At 40.3% G+C, this 23,364-nt stretch overlaps 1 protein-coding gene and 1 pseudogene across 5 annotated transcripts in view; one reads left to right on the top strand and one right to left on the bottom strand.

Moving 5' to 3' along the window:
• Positions 1–23,364, top strand: part of DLGAP1 (DLG associated protein 1) — a gene marked incomplete at its 5' end in the record, with an annotated part of 855,165 nt that overhangs the window by 52,305 nt on the left and 779,496 nt on the right. The gene's annotated exons all lie outside the window — the stretch shown is intronic.
• LOC308509860 (ubiquitin-ribosomal protein eL40 fusion protein-like) lies at positions 21,188–22,634 on the bottom strand (annotated as a pseudogene). Its single transcript has 2 exons — positions 22,602–22,634; positions 21,188–21,595 (listed from the first exon to the last, which is right to left on the bottom strand). The product of its transcript is annotated as a ubiquitin-ribosomal protein eL40 fusion protein-like (transcript).

Genomic DNA, 23,364 nt, shown 5'->3' with positions numbered 1-23,364 from the left:
TTCTTTTTGTAGGTCTAGGAGATTGATGTAGGGCATGAGAGCTCCTCCTACAGGCCCTCCCGATTCTTATCTTGGTTACGGTCTTTATTCATGTTTTTACCAACATCATTATAATACTGAGTTTGAAAGATGGAAATAATTTAATAATTAGAGTTATTATCTTGGTCAAATTACATCATATTCTCTGAATTTTAAAAATTCACCCTGTATGTTCCAGGTATATTGTAGTTGATCGTAGAAAAATGTCTGTTTTGACTGAACTTAAGTAATTCGTTTATAGGCCAAGTAAACATATGCTCTTAATGCACGTTAGTGACCGACTACTCATGCATTATAATGGAGACTTTTAAACAGCAATAGGGTTTATAATTAAAAAGTAAGTTATAAGGTATCAACTTAAAAACATGCTGACATTTCCAAATCAAGACTAAGGGTACCTAATGTTAATTTCTTTAGGAAATAAGTCTTTAGTTTGCCATATTCTTAAGAAAAAAAAGAGAAAAATAAATAGTATGGATTCCTTTAAATCTGATACGACCTAGGGCCAAGTTCTGCCATAACTAATGTATTGAGCCATTACCTTTTGCAATATGATATTAAGTGAGGATTTCAAAGTATGTAGTTTTGTTGGAGATAAGATCATCTATACATCCACACAATCTGTAAACTTTGATCTGTAAGCTTTCCAAATAATTACTTTGTGGTGAGGGGAGGATAGAGCAAGAAAGGGAGGGAGTGAGGAGGAGGAGAAGGGGGGGGGAGAGAGAGAGAGTCAGAGAGAGAGAGAGAGAGAGAGAGAGAGAGAGAGAGAGAGAGAGAGAGAGAGAGAGAGAGAGAATGAATGAGAATGAATGAATGAGAAAGAGATTTTAATGGGAGTTGTGGTGAGAACAACACACCAGACCCCATTTGCTATTTGTTACAGATTTCATTAAGGGATTCAACAGTCCTTTTGACTTTCTTGTTTTTCCTTTCTCTAATGATGCTTGTGAAATTTTGACTATGGAAAACCTATTTATAACAGAATTATTACATAGAAAATGTGAGTAGGAGTAAATAAAAAGTGAATATAATTTACATGTGAAAGACCTACCTGACAGGCATACATACAAAAGGGCTTCAGGTATTTCAGGATAAACCTTCCTAGGCAAGTATAAATTGAAAATAATTATAATTACTGTTATTTGTTTTAGACAGATTAATCCTTTAACAGAATAATTTTATCAGTTTTGTGCTTTTTAAATAATAACAAAGCAATACTCTACGGTGGTAAAGTCAATGTCAGAAAACTTGGCTTTGAGATCTGATTCTGATATTCATGGGCCATGCGACCTTGGAAATGTCAGTTTAATACAACTGAATCTTTGTCATTTGTAAAATAGAATTAACCATGCTTGCTCTTCTTGCCTCCATAGTTTTCTTGGAAAGCAAATGTGATAAATGTCATTTGTTATTTTGAAAATGACTGTTTTAATATATGGGGTTATTATGATTTTAGTTCCTAATATTAAAAATATAAATGGAAATATCTATTTCTGATTAACCTATGTGAAAATAATCAATGTAAAATCAATTTACTCAAATTTAGTGGATTTAGTAAAACACTATAATAATATAGCTGTGAGTTCAACTATGATCTCTCGTATATCTTTGTGTCCTAGAGGAATATAAACTTTGTGTCTGTTATCACAGCTAGATAAAACGAAGTTATTGTCCCTCATCTATTGCTACCATGTGTTCCCAAAACTAAGACCTAGCTGAACAATCAGCTGTAATGCATCTTTTGCAGCAAAAATTAATGTAAGACCGGTATTATATATTATATTATATTACATTACATTACATTACATTATATTATTATATTTGTCATGCAGGATGTCAGGCTGGGTCTCAGCTCCCGCTCCCCACATAAGAACACAGGACATGGTGAGGCCAAAAAGGAACACCCACGGAGCCATAGATAGGGGAGTCATACCACTATACTCTCGCTGGCGGATGGGTTGGAGACACAGGAAGCAGGAGCCACACTGTCTGCAACCTGCTGTCCACTTCTCTGCAATCTGCAACCCGCACTCCGCCTAACTGCAATCCGTGCTTGCCAGCCACCATCTTCTTGCTAGCCCCCATTTTCTGCTAGCGGAGCCATAGCAGTTATATCAGTGGCCAATGGCTCACTGGTTACAGCTGACGGCCAACTAGCCACAGCTGATGGCCATCCAATCACAGTTGATGGCCGTTTACTACCCGAGTGAGCACCTTTCCATGTGAGGGAGAGATCCTGGAAACTGCACTCTGGGGCTCTGTCCCCACAATATTAAAGACCAGGTCTTATAGTAAAACAAGACCAGGTCTTATATTAATTTTTGCTCCAAAAGATGCATTAGAGCTGATGGTCCGGCTAGGCTTTATTTTCAGGGAAACACGGTACATGGGACAAAAAAACTCACTGTTCTCTAAAAGCTTTAGTCAATAGCTACTGCTATTGGGCTGTGTAAGTCTATCGTTCCTTTCTTTCAAGAAGTCCTGGGTACATTGTTTTCCCTTGTCTGCTCCTCAGAGTGAGGCTGAAAATCACCTGGGTGCTTGTTAAAATACAAAATTGCTAGGCCCTTTCACTGGTGTAGTTTTGGGATTTTGCTGTTTGAATATGACCTCCGGGTGCTACTGATGCACATTAATAATTTTGTATCACGTTTCTCAGTCACTTACAGACATACCTCATTTTATTGCACTTCACTTTATTGCACTCCACAGGTGTTAACGTTTTTACAAATTGAAGGCAAGGCACTCCACCAGCAAAAAGATTATCACTCCCTTTACAGCGATACTCACTTTATTATGGTGGTCTGGAACTGAACTCGTGGTATGTCTGAGGTAAATTCTGTGTCTGATAAATCAGTAAGTGTAATTCTTCTAAATTTTATACAAGGAGAACTAAGGAGAAAAGAGACTATCATGGCTACTATAGTGATTGGTACTTTTTACCAGAGGTTGTGGCTTTTTTGCTTTATCCAGGATAAGAAGCATTATTTCTGCAAAAAATAAAGTAATTTAAAAAATGCAAAGATGAGGTTCAGGATTTCAAACTTCTTTCACACCTTTTTTTCAACCAGGGCCTTTGAATGTTAACTGAGAAATTACATTAACCATTTTGGCAGAGGAGTTTTCTATTGCCAACTGTAATAGGCATGGGTTTTGCTCAACATACAGCTGATATAAATGATTGAAACTTTTCTTTTATACCAACCATTGACCATTTGGGAATACTTCCACGGAAGTCAGTAACAGTATATGTCATGCAGGGCGGCCTGCGAGGTCTCTGGTCCCGCTCCCCACATAAGAATGTAGGACATGGTCAGGCCAAAAAGGAACACCCATGGAGCCATAGGTAGGGGAGTCACACTACTATATTCTCGCTGGCGGCATCCACCTGTCTGCAATCCGCTCTTGCTAGCCCCCATTTTTTCTGCTAGCGTAGCTGTGGCAGTTATATTAGTGGCCAATGGCTCACTGGTCACAGCTGACGGCCAACTAGCCACAGCTGATGGCCATCCAGTCACAGTTGATGGCCATTTACTACCTGAGCCAGCACCTTTCTATGTGAGGCCGAGAGCCTGGAAACTGCTTTCTGGGGTTCTGTCCCCACACTCCACCCCTACAGGGTCTCGCCTCACAATCTACAGGACAAGTGTCTTCCGCGAGGGTCCCTGTGCGAGGAGCCTGGAGGTGAATGCAATATCCTGGACACAGCCAGGCTCTCTGAGCACAGCCGGGGTTTCTCAGGGCACCACCAGTACTTCTGGGCACAGCCAGACTTCCTGGACTCAGCCAGGGTTCTCAGGGCACCGCCACTCTCTCTGGGCTCAGCCAGACTTCCCGGGCTCAGCAAGGGCTCTCAGGACACTGCCACTCTGTCTGGGCTCAGCCAGACTTCCTGTGCTCAGCAAGGGCTCTCAGGGCACTGCCACTCTCTCTGTACCTCTCAGTGTACCATGCTAGAACAACAGCAGCTCACAGTCAAGGTGCTTACATATTCACGATGGCAGTCGGTCAAGACACAAAAGAAAACATCCGCTCCACTAGATGGTGGTATGTTCCCAAATAGTCAAGTGGTCCATTTGTGGGGACAAAGCCCCAAAAAGTAGTTTCCAGGCTCTCGGCCTCACATAGAAAGGTGCTGGCTCGGGTAGTAAATGGCCATCAACTGTGATCAGATGGCCAGCAGCTGTGGCTAGTTGGCCGTCAGCTGTAACCCGTAGGCCATTGGCCACTAATATAACGGCTGTGGCTTCGCTAGCAGAAGGGAATGGGGGCTAGCAAAAAGATGGTGGCTGGCAAGCGCGGACTGCTGTTAGGCAGATTATGTAGATCCTGCTTCCTGTGTCTCCAGCCCAGCCGCCAGAGAGAATATATTGGTTTGACTCCCCTATCTATGGCTCCATGGGTGTTCCTTTTTGGCCTTACCATGTCCTGTGTTCTTGGGCGGGGAGTGGGAGCTGAGACCCTGCACGACCATTAAATTAGGGATGGAAGGCAATTCCCCATAGTCCATATTTGTCGTGCAGGGTCTCTGCTCCCGCTCCCCGCCCAAGAACGCAGGACACGGTAAGGCCAAAAAGGAACACCCATGGAGCCATAAGTAGGGGAGTCAAACCAATATATTCTCGCTGGCGGCTGGGCTGAAGACACAGGAAGCAGGATCTACATAATCTGCCTAACAGCAGTCCGCGCTTGCCAGCCACCATCTTCTTGCTAGCCCCCATTCCATTCCTGCTAGCGTAGCCACAGCCGTTATATTAGTGGCCAATGGCTTACGGGTTACAGCTGACGGCCAACTAGCCACAGCTGCTGGCATCTGATCACAGTTGATGGCCATTTACTACCCGAGCCAGCACCTTTCTATGTGAGGCCGAGAGCCTGGAAACTGTTTTTTGGGGTTTTGTCCCCACAATATTCATTCACCAGGGCTGTCATGGGGGTGAGGGATGACTCTGACCTCACCCTCATCTCCCACGGAGGACTCAACAAGCATTTCCTCCTAGGACTACAAGTCCTGCATCTGGGCTGCCTCAGCAAGAACTTCCCAGCGCACAGGGCTGCAACGACCTTCGCTTTCTCTGGCTTCTGCTGGTTGGAGAACCGTCCATGTCTTCCCACCCCTCCACGGGGGTCCAGCTCTCCAGCAGCTGCTCCTCCTGGTCTTCCTGAGACTGAGTGTTCACACGCACAAACTGCTCCACTGCCCTTCGGAAAGCTTTGGCCAGCACCTGCTGACTATGCCATGTGTCATGCAGGGCGGCCTGTGAGGTCTCTGGTCCCGTTCCCCACATAAGAACGTAGGACATGGTGAGGCCAAAAAGGAACACCCACAGAGCCATAGGTAGAGGAGTCATACTACTATATTCTCGCTGGCGGCATCCGCCTCTCTGCAATCCGCTCTTACTAGCCCCCATTTTTTCTGCTCGCGTAGCCGCGGCAGTTATATTAGTGGCCAGTGCCTCACTGGTTACAGTTGACGGCCAACTAGCCACAGCTGATGGCCATCCAATCACAGTTGATGGCCATTTACTACCTGAGCCAGCACCTTTCTATGGGAGGCCGAGAGCCTGGAAACTGCTTTCTGGGGTTCTGTCCCCACAGTATATAACTTGATTTCCTGCTTTTAACATGATTTACTGAACCTGATATTATTCTAGTTATCCTGATAATGTCTAGACTTCAAAATAACTGAGAAGATTTTGCCGTTGTAAATACCCAAGATGAGTTAGCGTGTGATAGATGATAGAAGAGAGGACATCGAGGGCTTTCACAGTGGCAAACTTTGGGAGACAGAGGTAGAGTGAGGTGTGGGGGATAAGGAAATCTCCAAAACTTTGAAGTTTATTATTCTAAAGCAATAGTTGTTAAAATTGTTTTTCTCTCACCAGAAGGATAAGGACACATTGGGACTTGTCAAAAATGCAAATTTTCATGCTCCACCCCAGACTGATGGAATCAGAAACTCTGGGAGTGGGCCCAGAAATCTGTGCATTAGCAAACCATCCAGGCGCTTCTTATGCATGCTTAAATTTAAAAACCACTGCTGTAAAGCAGAGTGTGTGAGCCTGGAGATTCAGTTCAACCGGGAGTCTTTCAGTATTCATAACCTCAAACAGCTTCTGCTCATCCTACATGAAGCAGCTCGCATGAAAGTACGCATAGATGCAGGAAGAGCCAACCTGACTACTTACCTCTATTGATCTATTATAGACCAGAGCCTCTCTGGCCCAGCCTTCTCAAAAGCACTGCCGGTCATCATCCGCCACTAGCAGATGCCATAGCAGCAGGTTAGAAAGTGCTGCCTGTATTTTCTTTCTCTGCTCAGAACAACAGCAGGAGAATTGTCCTTTATGGAACACATAGGACAAAACTTGAATGTTTTTACAGAATAATCCAGGTCAGCTTGTCTCTAGCTAAAATCAACCTGCTCAGCCACTTATTAACATATATATTTTAAAACTTTTATTCATTTATTTTGACATTCAGTATTATTTTGTATTACTTTCAGGTGTACAGCATAGTGGTTAGACATTTATACAATATAAGAAGTTATCCCCTGACTAGTCTAGTATGTTATGACACCATCGACAGATATTACCATATTACTGACTATATTTTCTATGCTTTACTTTACATTCCCCATGACTATGTTGTAACTACCAATTTGTACTTCTTAATCCCTTCCCCCCCTTTTCACCCACTCCAACCCCTTCCTGTCTACCAACCATCAAAATGTTCTCTGAATCTACGAGTCTGTTTCTGTTTCGTTTGTTTGTTCATTTAAGTTCATATAAGTGAACTCACACTGCATCTGTCTTTCTCTGTCTGATACTCCACTCAGCACAATACCGTCCAGATCCATCCATGCCACCACAGATGACAAGATCCCACTCCCTTTCATAGCCAAGCAATATTCCACTCTATATATGTACCACCTACTCTTTATCCATTCATCTATTGACAGAAACCCAGGCTGCTGTCACATCGTGGCCAATGTTTCAATGAACATATGGATGTACACCTCTCCTTGAAGTAGCATTTTGGGTTTCTTCAGATAAATACCCAGAAGTGAGATTATTGGGTCTTTCTTTGTCTCTTGTTATAGTCTTTGTTTTAAAGTCTATTGTGTGGCATAAGTATTGCTACGCCAGCTGTTTTTGTTGTTGTTTATTTCCATTTTCATGTAATATCTTTTTTCTATCCCATTAACGTTCAGAGTACCTGTGTCTTTAGATCTAAAGTGAGTCTCTTGTAGGGATTTTGTTTTCTTATCCATTCAACAATCTTATCTTTGGATTGGAACATTTAAAGTAATTGTCCATAGATATGTGGCTATTGCTATTTAATTCATATTTTTTATTGTTATTTTGTTTTTGTCTTAAGTCCCTCTAAGTTTCCTGATAATGCTTGTTTGGTGGTGATGAATTCCTTTAGGTTTTTCTTGTTTGGGAAGTTCTCTATCTCTCCTTTGAATCTAAATAAATTGCTTTGCTGGGTAGAGTAATCTTGGTTGTGTGTCCTTGTTTTTTATCACTTTGAATATTTCATGCAAATCCCCTATGCCTGCAATGATTTTGTTGAGAAATTAGCTGACAGTGTTATGGGAGTTCCCTTGTAGGTAACTGCTTTTCTATTGCAGCTTCTAAGATTTTCTCTTTGTCTTTAACCTTTGGCATTTTAATTATGATGTGTCTTGGGTTCTTTGGGTTCATTCTGTTTGGAACTCTTTGCATTTGCTGAGCTATTATATCTATTTTCTCCCCCAGGATAGGGAAGTTTTCTGTCATTATTTATTCAAATAGGTTTTCAGTTCCTTGCTCTCTCTCTTTTCCTACTGGTACCCCAATGATGTAAATGTTGGTATACTTGGTGTTGTCCCAGAGGCCCCTTAAACTGTACTCATTTTTTTGGATTCCTTTTTCTTTTTGCTGTTCTGATTGGGTGTTTTCTGCTACCTTATCTTCTAAATCACTGATTTGAATTCAGCTTTATCAAATTTGTTGATTCCTTCTAATGTATTTTTTATTTCAGTTATTGTATTCTTTATTTCTGACTGGTTCTTTTTTATGTTTTCTAGCTTCATTTTTATGTTTCCTATCTCATTGTTGTACTTTTCCCTGAGGTCATTGTGCATTCTTATAACCATTGTTTTGAACTCTGCATCTGGTTGATTGCTTTCCTTCATTTTGCTTATTTCTTTTTCTGGAGCTGTGTTCTGTTCTTTCGTTTGGGACATATGTTTTTGTCTCCCCATTTTGGCTGCCTCCCTGCTTTTATTTCTATGTGTTTTGTAGGGCTGCTATACCTCCTGGGTTTAGTAGAGTGGCCTTGTGTATTTGTCCTGTGCGGCCCAGTGCCACAGTCTTCCTGGTCACCTCAGCTGGGTACTCCAGGTGTGTCCCTTTTGTGGGTTGTGTGTGCCTTCCTGTTGTAGTTGGGCCTTGGTTGCTGTTTATCCATCAGTTGGAGGGATTGACCCTCAGGCTTATTTGTTTTGAGGACTGGCCATGACTACAGTGGAAGAACTGGTACAGTGGTACAGGGGCTGACCCTACAGAGCAGGCTTCCTTTTACTAGGGCTCTGGGTCCTGCCCAGTCTGCTCTTTGGGTGGATTTTCCTTGGTGGCAGCCAAATGATGCTCTGGCGTGGTCCAAAGGTTGCCATCGGTGGTGTGCCAGTCCTGTGGCCTCCTGGGAAGGGACCCACTACAGGCCAAGTTCAGCTGCAAACTGTGTTCTGCCCAGCGCCGCCTGGCATGAATCACAAAGCAACCTGCAGACGACTGATGCCTGCCCTGGGCTTGGATGGCTTCAAAAACCCAGGCTGGCTGCCACTTGTACCGGGCTTAGGGCTGCTCAGCTGAAGATATGGGACATGCTGAAGCCAGATGCTGCTTGTTTGGGTTTTGTGAACCTTTGAGAGATTTTAGGAAAGTTCACAGTGTGAGCCAACACAGGTTGTTTGTAAGGAATAGCCACTGGAAGTGGCTTGGGTAGGCCCTCATGTTATGTGGGGCAGGGTCTCAGAGAATCATGGGGTTGGGGCAAATCATAGATATTAGCCAGGTTAATGGAGACTCAGATATGGCAGTTGTCTGCAAACTGAAAAGGGGGAGGACTCAACAAAAAAACGACTTTCACCTGCTCCTCCAGCCCTCTCCCTGAGACCAGACAATTCAGTTCCTCTCCACATATGCCTGACACTTTTCAAGTTGCTGTCCAAGCTCTGGAACTCAGAGTGAGTGAGATGGTCAGCCAGTAAGTCTGTGTGTGGCCCTTTAAGAGGAGCGCCTGGGAGTTCAGCTGCTCTTGTCTCACTCAGCCACCATCTCCACTGGTTTTCACAACCAGAAGTTATGGGACTTCTCTTCGTGGCACTGGAACCTTAGGCTGGGGAGTCTGGTGTGGGGCTGGAACTACTTGCTTCTCTGGCGGGGGACCTCTGCAGATGAGATATCCCTCACAATTTTTAATAGTCACACAAGGGTGTGGGACCAGCCCATTCTGTGTCTCTGCCCCTCCTAGCAGTCTCAACGTGGCTTCTTTTCTATGTCCTTAGTTGTAGGGCTTTGGTTCAGCTAGACTTCACGTAATTCTCAATGATGGTGGTTCTGTAGTTTAGTTGTAATTTTGATGTCTACTATTAATATCTTGTCAAAATCTTTGATGGTCTACTCTAGTCCTAAACCTCACACCTGCATCTTTCTTGGCTGCCTGTGTGTATGGGGCAGTTCTTCAATTTGTGGGCATCCCAGTACCTTTACATAGTCATGGGTTTTGTAATGATGTAATGTTCTCAGGGCAATTCTGAGAGTCCACATAGGTCTGTCAATTACCTTTGCGAACTCATCCTAGAAAAGATGCTACATACCTCATTGCTGAATATCACTATGGTCACCTTCAAAGTACTTTCCTTGGGAAGCTATGCACTGACACCAGCACCTATTCCACCCTTCAAAGCAATTTTGGAACTCTTTTTCTGGAATGGCCATCAGAGCTGTCATCATATTACCGTTGATGTCCTGAATGTCATCAAAATGTCTTCCTTTCAATATTTCCTTTACCTTTGGGTAAAGAAAGAAGTAACTGGGGTCCATATCAGATGAGTAGGAAGGGTGTTCCAATACAGTTATTTGTTTGCTGGCTAAAAACTTCCTCCCAGACAGTGCCATGTGAGATGGTGCATTGTCGTGATACAAGAGCCATAAATTGTTGGCAAAAAGTTCAGATCGTTTTCATCTAACTTTTTCATGCAGCCTTTTCAGCACATCCAAATAGTAAACTTAGTTAACTGTTTGTCCAGTTGGTATAAATTCATAATGAATAACCCCTCTGATATCAGAAAAGGTTAGCAACATCGTTTTGACTCTGGATTTGGACTGACAAAACTTTTTTTGATCGTTGAGAATTGGCCAACTTTCATTGGGCACTTTGATGCTTTGTTTCAAGGTCGTGTTGGTACACCCATGTTTCATTACCAGTGATGGCCCAAAACATCAATCATCTTGCTTCTCCAAAAGGTCGTGGCAAACTTCAAGTCTCCTTTGCTTTTTTTCATCGGTGAGCTCCTTTGGGACCATTTTTGCACACATCTTTCTCATGCCAAGATTTTCAGTTAAGATTTTCCTAATTGTTTCTCTATCGGTGTTGGTCTGCTATGCTTGTGACAGTTAGCCAACAATTTTGACACACGATTCAATGAATTCTTGCGATGTTTTTGCCAGTTCGTTACTGGCCAACCTGACCTCATTTCATCAGTGACACGTTCTCTCCCATCAGAAAAACACTTAATCCATGTGTATACTGCTATTTTCTTCATGGCATTATCCCCATAAACTTGGACTAACATATCCCTGATTTCACTTCCAGTCTTGCCAAGTTTAACAAGACACTTATTGTTTGTTCATTGCTCTAATTCAAGCTCAGACATTCTTGCGACGGCACATAAAAACACGCAACAACAATAATGAATGCCACTCATTAAGACATCACCACATGTCAACATGAACACAGGTGTGAGACACTGATATACCAAGGTTATGAAAACTTACTGAGGTGTTTGTACAATGCTGCCAATGTAAGCCCCTGTGGCAAGTTTGCAAACATAATTGACAGACTTTGAATCTAGCTTTTTTCCCAAATCAAGTTGCTACTTAGTATACTTAGGCTGTACTTACACACACAGTTATGCATGGGAGGAGATAAGGTAAGTCTTGGGAGATACAGGGCACTTACAAAACAGGTACCTTAACTGCATACTCTTGAAGGTTTTTTTCCTTTTTTTTTTTTCCACTTTTCAGTAGCTGGCTCTTTCTGTGCTGCTTCTCTACCTGCCTCTCTTAATAAAGCCTGTCTCTACACCTGTAATTTGAAAGAAAAAAAATTAAGCATCACATACTTTGGTATTAATTGTGCTTAGTCGGAGATCTGGTTTTACTCCTAACAGCTTCAACAAAGGATTTCTGAGAAAAGATAGGAGAAAACTTTTCTAAACATCATGGAATAGAGGGGGGTGGAAAGCAAAACATTCCACATCAATTACTATGTTCATATTTTTGTTTGTCTACACATTCACCGTTTGGACAAATAGTTTTCTGAACCTCAGTTTCATCACTTGTAAAATGAGATAATAATACTTATTATTTTTTTACAGGGTTTTGTCTGCTAGATATAATTAATATAAGGTGAATACACACAATTAGATTCTTAAAAACTGGCAGCTATTATTTGTTACTCCTGTTATTTTTAGGATTTCTTGTTGGTAGTAGAAGATTAGTTTTATTTGCAATGTAGAAAAGATAAGGTGTCTTTAAAAATAGAACTATATCCTTTATTTTTAACAATTTGACACAGAAATGAGTTATTGAAAGATGTTTGAAATTACCTTCTCTAACAGTCTTTAAAATGGGTCACATTTTATCTGGAATAGCCTGGCTTGTCTTAAATGACTAAACTCTAAAAATTCTTTCCTATTTTGAAATTTTAGTGACTTATCTCTGGCCTACTGGACACACAGAAAATTGATTTTAATTTACAGAGATGAAAGCAAAGGGATAACAGTTGCTCTCCTTTTATCAATTTCCAGTATCTGTGAAGTGGTTCCTATATTTATCTCTTAGTGGCAGCAATAATGCTTTCAGCTTCCTTCCCCATAATCATGTTCCCTCGGTTTCAAAACATTTTCTGTAATATCTATTAAGTTAATAGACATTGCAGGCCTGCTAGACTCAGAGTTGGTAAATAATTTGTCCAGGATAGAGAGGGGCCAATTCCAGGTTAGTATATCCACTAAACGTAAATGCAGTTTCACTTTTACTATATTTCACTTCAACTTTTTAAATTATTGGGAGAATTGAAAAGTAATAGTTCTAATAAAAAATGCTTTATCAAAGTCTTTTTCTGTATTATTGCAGAAAAACAGAGGAGACTGTAATATAAGAGGTATATATTTGGTCTTTGATCCCTTTATGGCATAGAGCTCCTAAAACTCTGGACATTTTCTCAGCAATGAGAGCAATTAAGGTGTCTTTTGTTACATTAATGAGGTGACATTTGGAAAGCAACAAAGGATGGGGCTGGTTGCCAGTGGAGCCAACCATGTGATTGGATGGCTGGAACTTTCAGTCCTACCTTCTGACCTCAGAGAATTGGAGATCCAGTCAATAACCAATGGCTAGTGATTTAATCAATCATGCCTATGACATGAAGCCTCCATAAAACCCCCAAAAGGATGGCTTTGGAGAGCTCTGGGTTGGTGAACACATGGAGATTCTGGAAGAGTGGCATGCTCAGAGAGAGCATAGAAGCTCTGAGAACCTTCACCATGCTTGCTCTATGCATCTCTTTTATCTGGCTGTTCCTGAGTTATATTCCTTGTAATGAATGGGTAATCTAGTAGGTAAAATATTTCTCTGAGTTCTGTGAGTAGCTCTAGCAAATTAATCTAACCTGAGGAGGGGATGTAGGAACCTCCGATCGATCTATAGCTGATGAGTCAAAAGCACAGATGACAACCTGGACTGTCATTGGCTTCTGAAGGGGTGGGTGGGGGCAGCCTTGTAGGACTGAGCCCTTAACTTGCGGGATCTGAAGCTATCTTCAGGTAGATAGTCTCAGAATTCAGTTGACTTGTAGAACACCCATCTGGTTTTGGACAAATGCATGGTGTGGGGGAAACACACACACACAATAGAATTGGGGTGTAGAATCTTAGGAACAAATCAAAATGTGCAGGAATTCACACTGGATGTTGCCTACTATTAAAAAATAAAATTCAACTGAGTGAATTTAAAGGATCTTATTAGCTTTATATTCAAGCATTTGTGAGTTGGGTAGCATCCAATCTAGCAGACAGAAAGGAGCTCCAAAGAGCTATGGAAAATTAAGGACTTTTATAGGCAAAAGGGAATGAGAAAAAGGAAGCTGTGCTGGGCAAAAAGGTGGGTAGTTTATTACAAGGTTACCTTCCTTTAGGGGATGACAGGGGTCTATGAGACAGATTAACTAGTGCTGATCAGGTGATTCCTGGTTGACTGGTTTAAGATTCCATTTTGGGGAGAGCCAGAAACTATAATTAAGTTGTCTTGGTTTGGTGATGTGGAACTTAGTATAAGCAACTTTTTTGGGGGGTCTATTGTCTTGTTTTCAGCATTGCTCAATATGTTTAAAATGCTTAAGCATAGGCTGTTATTTTTTTTCCCACTACTTTCTTCACATGAGTATGCCTTGTCTCCCAATATGATTTTATGTGCCCCGTGGTTCTGACTGCATGTAAGAATTTACAAATATTTGTTGACTTTAATTTAATATTAGCTATTCATTGATATTTCTAATATATATGTGTAATGGCAGAAACAACACATCTGAATATATACGCCATAACTAATATGATGCCATATGCTCCATTGTCTTTTTAGAATTCCTTAAGTCATTAAATCTTTTAAAAAAAGCACTCACTAAATTAGAATAAAATTGGTGAATGATCTATAAAACAGCTTTATTCACTCATAAACCATGCTTAATAGACAGATGAATATGTTCTAAAAAATAATAGAATTAAGAATATCTTTACCGCTGGCTGATTAAAATTGAAATACCACTGGCTCCTAAGATGTGGCAAGACTGAGCTACAAAATTACCAGTTTATTCTCATGTATCTTAAAATTTTATTAACTAGAAATGTGATAATGGATGAAATTTACTAATTTTGGCTCTAATGATTCCACATTTGTGAGTTTTACCCCACTGAAAACTGTAGGACTTATGACTGGGCTACTTATTTAAAAAAAAAAAAAAAAGGACTTGCTACATCTTAAGTTTAATCAAGAACAGTTAACATATTTGAGAAAAAATAATTGGTGACTTTAACATATATCCTTACAAAATACAAATGGATGTTGATAATTTGAAGTTAATGATATCTGTTCAAAGAAGGTGAACATAGAATCTGAAAAGTTCTTTGATGTAAGTAAAATGTGGCTCCTAAGTACATGGAAGTAATAAATCAAAATTTTCAAATGTTATGTAGACTTTAGTAATTTAAAATGGTCATTTTTAACCAATCAACTAAACGAAAAGACAACCTACTGAATGGTAGAAGATATTCTCAAATGATACATCTGATAAAGGTTTAACATCCAAAATGTATGAAGAACTCATCTAAATTAACAACCCCCCAAAATTAAATAATCCAATGAAAAAATGGGCAGAGGACCTGAATAGACATTTTTTTCCAAAAGGACATCCAGATGGCCAACAGGCACAAGAAAAAATGCTCAACATCACTAATCATCAGGGAAATGCAAATTAAAGCACAATGAGATACCACCTCACACCTGTCAGAATGTCTTGTACATTCTTGGTGGGGCTGTAGTGTAGCTACTACATAAAACAGTATGGAGATTCCTCAAAAAATTAAAAATAGAGCTGCCATAGGATTCAGTAATTCCACTTCTGGGTATTTATCGAAAGAAAACAAAAACACTATTTTGAATAGATATATGCACCCCTATGTTCATTGGTGCATTACTAGTAATAGCCAAGATTTGGAAACAACCTAGATGAATGGACCTAATAGGTGAACCTAATAGATGAATGGACAAAGAAGATGTGGTGTATATATACGAGGACTGACAATTAAGTTCGTGAACTCATCCTAGAAAAAGTGCTACCTACCTCCTTGCTGAATATCACTACAGTCACCTTCAAAGTCCTCCCCTTGGGAAGCTATGCACTGACGCCAGTGCCTAGTCCACCCAAAGCAATTTTGGAACTCTTTTTCTGGAGTGGCCATCAGAGCTGTCATTGTATTACTCTTGATACCCTGAATGCCATCAAAATGTCTTCCTCTCAATATTTCCTTTATCTTTGGATAAAGAAAACAGTCATTGGGTGGTAGATCAGGAGAGTAGGGAGGGTGTTCCAATACAGTTATTTGTTTACTGGCTAAAAACTGCCTCACAGACAGTGCCATGTGAACAGGTACATTGTTGTGATGCAAAAGCCATGAATTTTCAAAAAGTACAGGTCGTTTTCATTTAACTTTTTTATGCAGCCTTTTCAGCACTTCCAGATAGTAAACTTAGTTAACTGTTTGTCCAGTTGGTACAAATTCATAATGAATGATCCCTTTGATATCAAAAATGGATAGCAATATCGTTGTAAGAGTGTCGCAAACTTGTCATACCTCATATGTGTATATACAATGGAATATTATGCCGTAATATAAAAGAATGAAATCTTGGCATTTGTTATAACATGGATGGACCTAGAGGGTATTATGCTGAATGAAATAAGTCAGACAGAGAAAGACAAATACCATATGTTCTCACTTATATGTGGAATCTAAAAAAAATAAATAAATGTATGAACAAAACAAAACAGAAACAGACCCCTAGATATAGAAAACAAGCTGATGGTTGCTAAAGGGGAGGGATGGGATGGGAATAAAAAGTAAAATGATCTTTCTTAGAATTAATACCCGCTGTGACTCTGACATCAAATAATTTCAATGAACTAAAATCAGCCTTTTGAAATCAAACATGGACACAGACAATAGTCTAGTGGTTACCAGAGGGTAAGGGGGGTGGGGGTGGGAGATGAGGGTAAAGGGGATCAAATATATGGTGATGGAAGGAGAATTGACTCTGGGTGGTGAACACACAATGGGATTTATAGATGATGTATTACAGAATTGTACACCTGAAATCTATGTAACTTTACTAACAATTGTCATCCCAATAAATTAAAAAAAGAAATCAAACTAAGGAAATACAGTCTTCTAATGAAGTGGTTATTGAGGAATGTAACCATACTACTAATAATGGTTACAACCACTTGTTATCCAGTAGATACTATGCTAAAAGACTTTAAGTGATTTATTTCCTTCTCAAAATTACCCTATGGTGGAATACTTTACCATACACATTTGACACAGAGGCTGGGAGGATTTAAATGACCTGACTTGGTCATACAACTAGTAAGTAGCAATGAGATCCAAACTCAGGTGTGTCTGGCTCCAGAGCCCATGTTATTATCGTTCAGCTCTACCTTAAGTCCATGGCAGCTTGCCCCCATTATTTTCAGTTATTTCCTCACTTTGAAGCATTGCACTGATGATATTCTAGGTAGCTCAGCGAGCAAATCAGTGAAACTTAAGCATTATAGGTGTCAGAAACCATGAGCAAAACATAGCTAGGACCCCTTAATTTAGTCAACCACAAACCCTGCCATCCTGCTCATTGGCCATCTTCATCTATCTAGGAGATTTACCCTCCTTCTGATTTACATGGCAAGAAAAATGTAGGAGGCTTTTCTTTGTTGCTCTTCCCATTGGGCCTCTTTTGGCAACCCCAAAACCCAGCATGAGTCCCTATATTCCCAAGTGAACGAACCAGATTGTTTGGGAAAGGAGAAATACTTAGCTTTCTCTCAGAGACACCCAATATCAACACTACTGTCCATATAGTTTGCTAGATGGAAAACCACCTTGTTCTTTCATTCCCGGTAAAGGCTTTTGGTTACTATTTCTTGGACCTCAGAGTAGCAGAAGAACATAGTTACTGAGAATAACTCAGTATCATTTAATTTTACTATTTTGAAGAAATTCTGTCTCAATCATGAAGGACAGTCATTCTGCAGACTTCTTTTATCCCTGCCCTTGTAGTAGTGATGGAAATCCCTGGTAGGTTTCCTGGTGGTCTTCCTCTTTCACAAAGGGAGGATAATGGACCTTTAGATGCATTGTGTGTGTTTCTTTGTAGAGCAGACTTCGGATGTGGAAGCTTTATCAGTTTGCTCTCTTCCTTTCTTTACTCTTTTTCCTCATATTTGGAATCAAGTGTTAAATTATTATTTTCTCTTAACCAGCAATACAGGCAAAAATCACCTAGAAGAGACTAACTCAGCTTCTTTTACATGTTTACAACCAATTACACATGATCTCTTCTTACCTGAAACCTGTGGCGTGGGATTTCTGTTAGTATATCTAAGTTAAACTCAGGATATCTCCTACCATGTCTGTTGCAGGATGCATGTTTCTTGGGTAGAAAACATAGATCCTGAGTCTCCTTCAGTCTCTCTCATTTTTCCAATGGTCTAGGGTCTGAGTGCAAGTGACCTTGAATTTATCTTTATCCTGGGATTTAGAAACATGTTAATTCCTACTCACACTTTTAATGTTAGCTAGTGTCATGCAGGGAGTCATGCAGGGTTGCATATGGGGTCTCTGGTCCTGCTCCCCGCATAAGAACGCAGGCTATGGCGAGGCCAAAAAGGAACACCCATAGAGTCATAGGTAGGGGAGTCATCTCACGGGTGGCTGGGTTGGAGACACAGGAAGCAAGAGCCACACGATCTGCAACCCGCCGTCCACTTCTCTGCCAACCAACCTTCCTTGCTAGCTGCAATCCGCTCTTGTTAGCTCAGCCATCATCGTCTTGCTAGCCCCCATATACTGCTAGCGTATCCATGGCAGTTATATTAGTGGCCAGTGGCTCACTTGTTATAGCTGATGGCCAACTAGCCACAGCTGATGGCCATCCAATCACAGTTGATGACCATTTACGACCTGAGCCAGCACCTTTCTATGTGAGGCTGAGAGCCTGGAAACTGCTCTCTGGGGCTCTGACCCCACAGTTGGGTTATTGACTACAAGTGCCGTTATGTTCCTTTTTGGTATTCAGGAGAGGCAATGGAGTGTCCTCTCTCTCCTACAGATTGGGAGTTTTTCTCAATGATTATTGACTTAAACAGTTTCTGTTATAAACTCTTGCGGTATTAAAAATCAATTAGGTGGTAAAAATGCCATGCAGCCATCAAAAAATGTATCTACATTTATCAGAATAATGCATGTTTTCATCTTCCCTATCTCCATCCCTACTCCTTAATTAATGGCAGATATTTATAGAGTAACCACTCTCTGCCCCGTAGATTTACTATGTTAAGAAATCCTGAGCATCTGGTTGGAGATAATGCACTGAGTTCTGTGAGGACAGAGCCCCAGAAAGCAGTTTCCATGCTCTCGGCCTCATGTGGAGAGGTGCTGGCTCAGATAGTGGATGGCCGTTAGCTGTGGCTGGTTGGCCATTAGCTGTAGCCATTAAGCCATTGGTCACTGATATAACTGCTGCGGCTTCGGAGGGGAGCCGAGGAGAGTGAAGGAGGAGACTGAAGGAGAGTAAGGAGAGTCGAGGAGAGTTGGTCGGTTGGCAGCAAAGCGGACAGCAGGTCGCACGTTGTGTAAACCCAGCCTCCAGTGAGACCATAGTGGTATGACTTCCCTACCTATGGCTCCGTGGGTGTTCCTTTTTGGCCTCACCATGTCCTGCGTTCTTATGTGGGGAGTGGGAGCAGAGACCCCTCAGGCCGCCCCACCGGACACCCCGCACGACCGTTCTCTCACTTAGAAAAACATTAGAAACAATAATTTAAAAATGGAAACAAAATCTTAATTTTATTTTAACTTAGTACTTGATTTAAATAAGTTTATCTTGATTTCTTTTGATCCAGGAGGCTAATACTTGCTTCCTTGTTACTGTTAGAGTAACAGCAATATAAAAAGGAAAAAGATAAGATTATTTAAAAGTTAGTGCTCATTTGGAATTTTATTGTTTCCTCCTTTTTATTTTATATGTCAATAGGAAAAATGTGAGCTTAGATAAGGGATTCTAGATGCAGCATGGTATCTCTTTTACAACGTGTGTATTTTTGTTGGCACACTTCAAAGTTATGCTTAAAACTCAAATGAAAATCAGAAACTGGAAAATTAACATTGAAATTTCTCTGTAAGTAAATAAGACTTTTTTTCTTTGACTCTATTTAATACTATTCTCTGACTATTCTGAGGAAGATTTTATTTCTACTGCTAACTCTTGGCATATTTAAGCATAGCTAAAACTAATGAAGATATTCCCCATGGGTAGCTCATGTTCACTTGCTCTAGCTGAACACTATTGTCAACAGATGAGAACTGAAGCCCACGTAAAGCAATTTATGAAATCCTTTAAGAGAAAAAAAAATCTTATTTTTTTAAGAGAAAAGAAATCTTGAAATGTCACTATTGACATCAGAACCATATTAATTTCTCTGATCATCAACATCCTGGTTTCTAAAAACAGATTTTTTTTCCCACCTGCTTAAAATTATCTCATTTACTGGGAGAGGAATTTATATTACAAAGAAAGGGATATTTTAACAATAAAACTGAACTTTTCATTTAGGAACCACATTTTCATGGATAATTCATTAAACTAATTATTTCAAAAAGCATTTGAAGCCAGATATTTGGGGGCTCTCCATTTTGGGGACTATTTTTCTTCAAATTCTTTTCCAAGAGAATCTTTCCATTTATAAGTACATCTTTTTATGTTGTTGTTTTATTGTTTAGATCTTGTCATACTTACATTAAAGAAAGTGTTTTGTTTTTTAAAAGTCAGTGAAATAGTGAATGGAGAAAAAGAAAAACTTTAAATTCTTATCATCTCAGGCGGTCAATAGCTCCTTGTTTCCTCCTGAGTAAAGAATAGTAGACATTTGGTAATTGATACTAAAATTTCAACAATGTATTAGCAACAGTAACATCCATGTTGTAAATGGATGTTCCAGTAAATTGATACTTTTTGAGGGTTATGGGGCTCACAGTAGGCCTTATTCTGTGGCTTTCTTCTTTCTATAATTTTTTTTCATGTGCAGAAACTTTCTTATCACATTACCATAGTCAGCCATATAAGTACTTTTGTATTTATTTATTCAATAAATATTTATTGCATACCTTCTATGTACTGGTTGTGCTGGGGGATAGAGATTCGAGGGTGAGTAAAACATTATGCTTATCCTTATAAAGCTCATAAGGAAGAGACAAACAAAAACAACAAAATACAGACAAAAATGTAATTATAAATTGCATCAATATGTGAACAAACTGGACTGATATAAAGAATAATGGGAAGGGGGTGCCAGTTTAAATAGAACGGTCAATGAATGCCTCTTTAAGGAAATAGCATTTGAGATGGGATCTAAATGTTGATAAAGGATCAATTACATGAAAATTGATCCTTTTCATTGCAGGTATGTCCAAATGTGTGAAAAGGCCCTAGAGTGGAAAGAGATTGGTACAGTGTTTCCCCGAAAATAAGACCGGGTCTTATATTAATTTTTGCTCCAAAAGACACATTAGGACATATTTTCAGTGGATGTCTTATTTTTTCATGTACAACAATCTACATTTATTCAAATACAGTCATTTCATCTTCTTCTGGAACACCGTCATAACATACTAAATGCGTCTGTCTGGCTGATGATCTTAACTGGGGCTTATTTTCGAAGTAGGTCTTATTTTAGGGGAAACGATATGCTCATGAAATGGGGGGAAAACTGCTGTGGCATAAATGTAGTGAGAAAGGGTCATGAAGTAAGATGGAAGAGTCCAGATCTACAAATCAATAGGAGTCTAGGTATATAGTTTTCAAAGGTCACCATAAGAAGTTAGGATTTTAAGTGTAAAGGGCAATCAACAAAATTGTTTGTTTGTTTGTTTTTTACTGCTCCAGTCAATGAAAGGGAAACTTTATTGAGGCGCCAGGGCCAAGGGATTTGGGCAGGAAGCCGCCCTATGGGATGAGGAGGTGGTGGAGGGGTCGTATTTGACCTTCTACTTGGGGAGTAGGTTGTTGGTGTGGCCACACTTCTTGCGGCAGTTGACAGCATGGGGATGCAGGCAAGCGTACCACTTGGTGGCAGATCATCTTGTCGCAGTTGTACTTCTGGGTGAGCTGGTGGAGGGAAGGCTTGATGGCGCCGCCCCTCGTGCAGATGAAGCACCAAGTGCAGAGTGGACTCTTTCTGGATATTTTAGTCTGAGAGAGTGCGGCCATCCTCCAGCTGTTTGCCGGCAAAAGTCCTGACGCTGCTGGTTAAGTGGGATGCCCTCTTTATCTTGGGTTTTAGCTTTGACATTCTCAATACTGTCACTGGGCACCACCTCGAGTGTGATGGTCTTGCCCGTCAGGGTCTTCCCAAAAATGTGTATCTCTGCGGCTGCTGGGGAATCTGCTCTATCCTTGAAAAGAAAGAGCAACAAAATTGTTTAAATATGCAAATTACAAATGTAATTTATGTCTTACGATTGTTTCTATTACTTCAAGGAAACCTCAACTATGAAGTTTGACAATCACTTTGGAGTCTGATCTAAGTAGTAAAAGGTGATGCAAGTCTAATTCAAGGCGGTAGCAGAGGGCTTATAGAAAAGTAAAAGTTCCTTATGCATTTTGGGGATTGAGTAGGCATTACTTGCTAATTGATTAGGTATGAGAAGAGAGAGAAGAAATGACAACATGTACGTTTCTGGTTGGTACAGTTGCTCACTGGTGTCACATTCTGAGAGAAAGAAGCTTGGAGTTGGGAACAGATGGAGGTCAGGACTCTGGTGTTTTATTCTGGTCATTCTAAGATTAAAATATCCTTGAAACACCTAAGTTAAAATACCAAATAAGCAGTTTGAAATGTGAAGCAGGAACTCAGAAATGAGACTTGGCCTGGGGGTATATTAATAAATGTGGAAATCATAAAACATAAAGATGATATTTAAATCTATGGGCTTAAGTAAGATTATCTTATAGCGATCATTAGGTTATAAACTTTCCTATCTTATATCGGCCTTTAAAATTTAAGCAGGCTGATCAGCCAAGATAAGATATCTACCAGCATTCTCTTTTATTACTTGTCCTCAGGACGGTACTTTGAAGTATATTATGACATGAGGGCAAATTCCTTTTCTTCCTGGAACATCTGAAGCTTGGCTATAGTCTCAGAATAAATAAGACTCTAGTATACGGTCTATATTGAAGACCCCTAGTTCCTTGTTAACCTTTAGTGAGACAATTCTGGTATATTTTCATGCTCTCTGATTTTACGGATTCAATCAAGCAATAAGTGGAGGGATCATACAGCTTCCAAAGGGAATGTGGGTAAGCCTACTGGGGTGTGTCCAGCTCTTTCAGCAACATACCATAATGCCTTGTGAAATAGGACGTTTTTGTCAATGGATCTCAGGTTGTGCTACTTACCACTTGTCTGTAAATAGGTTTGGGACTGCCCATCTGGGTTACTTATGGCAATTGCTGGCACCAGACCTCCTTTTGTATGACATGACTGAAGAGAGAACAGGCTCCATTTTCCTTGACCTGCGCTTGCCAAACGAATAAATCCACTGATTAGTCTTTCCTGATGAACCAGTAGTTCAGTTTCTCCCCTTAAGAGTTTCTAACCCCTAACAAATACACAAACAACAAATTAGTAACAATGATAAAACCAACTATGTCAATCCCCTTTGCCATACAAAACTTTTTTAAATGTATTGTTAGTTTAGAAAAAGAGGGACAGATACCTAAGCGACACGCAAATGTGGGATCAAGGCCAAACTGTTTCTCCATTTCAGTGAACTACTGTCTGGCAACATTGAGACATTCCTTTGGCCCCAGAAGGAAGTTCAGCTTGAGAACATCTGTTTCTGGGAGCATAGCTTAACAAAGGGTATAGATCTGCTTGACCATGACACCACATGAGAGCCAATATTTCTAATGAGCAACTCTGAAGGTAGCTACTCTGGGAAGGACCAGTTCATTTACCTAGCAAGCCATAATTCAAAGGTGCTGCTGTAGGCCATTTGGGCGTTTCTTCAATTGCCTTCAAGCTAAGGGGCTCTTCATTAAATAGTGCCATTGAAGTCACTGAAAATAGGTAACAGTCTGATGTTGGTTGGGGCCAACATCACTTAGTATTCAAAGTTGTAAAAAAAATAACCAATGACTCAACTCTAGAGATTGGTGT

The sequence above is a fragment of the Rhinolophus hipposideros genome, assembly GCF_964194185.1.
Source record: "Rhinolophus hipposideros genome assembly, chromosome: 17".
Lineage (NCBI taxonomy): Eukaryota > Metazoa > Chordata > Mammalia > Chiroptera > Rhinolophidae > Rhinolophus > Rhinolophus hipposideros.
This window is presented reverse-complemented; position numbering and strand designations above follow the sequence as displayed.